This window comes from Rutidosis leptorrhynchoides, chromosome 6, assembly GCF_046630445.1.
Source record: "Rutidosis leptorrhynchoides isolate AG116_Rl617_1_P2 chromosome 6, CSIRO_AGI_Rlap_v1, whole genome shotgun sequence".
NCBI lineage: Eukaryota > Viridiplantae > Streptophyta > Magnoliopsida > Asterales > Asteraceae > Rutidosis > Rutidosis leptorrhynchoides.
The window spans coordinates 126,971,145-126,974,323 of record NC_092338.1 but is presented as its reverse complement, the minus strand read 5'-3'; the positions used below and the strand labels follow the sequence as shown (position 1 = coordinate 126,974,323).

General features: G+C 30.9%; 1 non-coding gene across 1 annotated transcript; it reads right to left on the bottom strand.

Annotated features, from left to right (window-relative positions):
- Window positions 1–2,813: 2,813 nt before the first annotated feature.
- On the bottom strand, window positions 2,814–2,920 carry LOC139856364 (small nucleolar RNA R71). The gene has a single exon (XR_011761850.1). It is a non-coding gene; the product is annotated as a small nucleolar RNA R71 (small nucleolar RNA).
- Window positions 2,921–3,179: the final 259 nt, after the last annotated feature.

The window sequence follows — 3,179 nt, the reverse complement described above, 5'->3', positions numbered from 1 at the left end:
CATGAGGAATGTAAACGCGAATCCTGTTGATAGATCTATCGGGCCTGACAACCCCAACCGGGCTGGACGACCAGTTTTCAACGGTTGCACAGTGCTTCGTTTCTGTATACTACACTTGGTACGGTGTAGTGATTATTTAAGAATATGCTGCGATGATTTAAATGTTAAGTATGGTTACCAAGTGCTCAACTACTTTTACATACACTTGCGAGTGTATTATGTTTAAATATATGAAATCTTGTGGTCCATAGTTATAACGCTGCTAGCATCAAACCTATATCTCACCAACTTTATGTTGACGTTTTAAAGCATGTTTATTCTCAGGTACGAATTAAGTCTTCCGCTGTACATTTGCTCATTTTAAGGACATTACTTGGAGTCGATCATCGCAATGGGACCAGATGTTGATGATTTCGTCCAGGGGAACTTGGACGGGGTTTGACAAATAATAATACTACTTATATATATATATATATATATATATATATATATATATATATATATATATATATATATATATATATATATATATATATATATATATATACACAAATATAGTTTAAAAATATAGCGTTAAACTTGGCTAGCTCCCTGCGGAATGAACCGGACTTACTAAAAACTACACTACTGTACGATTAGGTAAACTGCCTATAAGTTTTGTAGCAAGGTTTAGGTATATCCACTCTATAAATAAATAAATGACTTGTGTAAAATTGTATCGTATTTAATAGAATTTCGTAGCAAAAATATAACTATTTCGTACCCCTCTGCTTTAACATCAAGTATTTTTGGCGTCGCTGCCGGGGAAACTAAACAACGCCGAAAGCGAAACGCTATAAAGAAAATTAGTTTTTAATATATTTTTGTAAAAATATAATATTTCTTATTTTATAAAAATATTTTGTTAAATATACAAAATATAAAAACATAATAAATATATATATAAATATATATATATATATATATATATATATATATATATATATATATATATATATATATATTACTATATTTTTACGTTTTAAAATTAAAAAGTTTGTATTTTTTAGTTACAAAAACTAATAGGTAATTTTTTTTTTAAATATAAGTTTTTATTTATATAAATATTTTATATAAGTTAAAAACAGAAGAAAAAAATAAGTAAAAAGTATTCGGGCTTGGAAACTGTAGCAGCCCAATTTGTGATCTGAATATATGGGCCATGCGACTGCATGAACCCGTAGGCTAAAATCCATATGACCTCATGGTTCATTCTAACACGCCAGGTTTGACCTGCTACAGCATTAATTACGGAGTATTATTAATTATTATTATTATTAAACCCTAATTAGGGTTAATTATTATATTAATTAGTTTTAATTTTATTTATTTTGTATTTTTAAGTTATAATTAGTTTTATTAATATAATAAATTAATACTTTTATAAAATAATAAGATAAAAAAATATTTTTATAAAAATTGTATTTTTATAATTTTAAGTTTTATTTTTATATTTTATATCGTTTAATTCGTAATTTATATATTTATCATTCGTAACTAGTTTGTAGCTTAGTATTTTGCCGTAGTATCTCTAGATTTTTAGACTTTGCCGTAAAATTCTTAAGTGCTTTTTCTTTAAATTAAGATTTAGGTGCTTTAGAATTTTGCGACGCCGTTTTAAGATTTTAGTACCTTTTAAGTTATTGCCGTTTTGGATATAGAATTCCTTTTAAACTTTAATACCTTTAGACGCAACTTTAAATATTTAGTTTTTAATACTAAGTTTCAACGCTTATTTTCTAATTTTTATTTTTCGACTGTTTGTTTTTTGACGCACTCTTTTTCTTTCTTATTTCTCGACGCTCTAGTTTTTAGGACATAGAATTTTCTATTTCTTCTTTAAATTTTGACGAAAAATTATTTTAAGCGGTTAAATTGATAGACATCTAAAATTTTCTGGTTCGTAGTAATAGTTGGATTTGTTAGTGGCGATTTGTGGGCTTCCGATTTAAAGGGTCCTGGCTAACTGCTGCATCTATTGGCTATTCGAAACATGGGCAAAATCAGAAAAGTCTATTAATTTGATAACTTATATAATTTTTATCTTTTATAACTAATAGGATATTCAGTGAATGCACCGAGCAAAACCTTCACCACCTTTCATACGTTCACCTCCTGTAACTCGATCATGACATCTAGCCAATATTGTCGCCGTTGATTTTTCTATAGAATCGTCATCTAGTCGACCGAGTACTCCAATTCAAATTTCCGATAATCCATTTTTTGAACCCGACCTCACAATTGAGAATCCGGAGGATATTCAGGGACAATTCAGAGATCCTGAACCACTAATCATTCCTCTTGAACCACAAATCACTCATCCAGATTTTGTCGGGGAAGAAACCATTAAGTCAGAATCCTCTAGTAATTCAGATTCAACAAATTCAATCATGGAAAATCTGGAACCTCTAAGTATGGAAGACCGAATGAGAGCTAAACGCACTGGCCAAGGTCACGCAATTACTCCACCAGACATTAATGCGCCAGATTATGAAATCAAAGGACAAATCCTACACATGGTAACTAATCAATGCCAATTTAGTGGTGCGTCAAAGGAAGATCCAAACGAACATCTTCGAACCTTTAATAGGATCTGTACTCTATTTAAAATCAAAGAAGTGAAGGATGAACAGATATATCTCATGTTATTTCCCTAGACTTTAAAGGGAGAAGCCAAAGATTGGTTAGAATCGTTACCTGAAGGGGTGATTGATACATGGGATGTCTTAGTTGAAAATTTTATTAAACAATTCTTTCCGGCATCTAAAGCCGTGAGACTTCAAGGAGAAATTGTTACGTTCACACAAAAGCCAAATGAAACTTTATATGAGGCATGGACAAGATTTGGAAAGTTATTGAGAGGATGTCCGCAACATGGTTTAGACACTTATCAAATAGTACAAATATTCTACCAAGGATGCGACATCACTACACGAAAAGACATAGATATAGCAGCTAGTGGTTCCATTATGAAGAAAACCGCAACTGAAGCTTACAAAATTATTGATAACACTGCTTCCCACTCACATGAGTGGCATCAAGAAAAAGATATCGTTAGATCATCTAAAGCGGCTAGAGCCGATTCTAGCCATGACTTTGATTCCATTTCCGCAAAGATAGATGCTGTCGAGAAACGAATG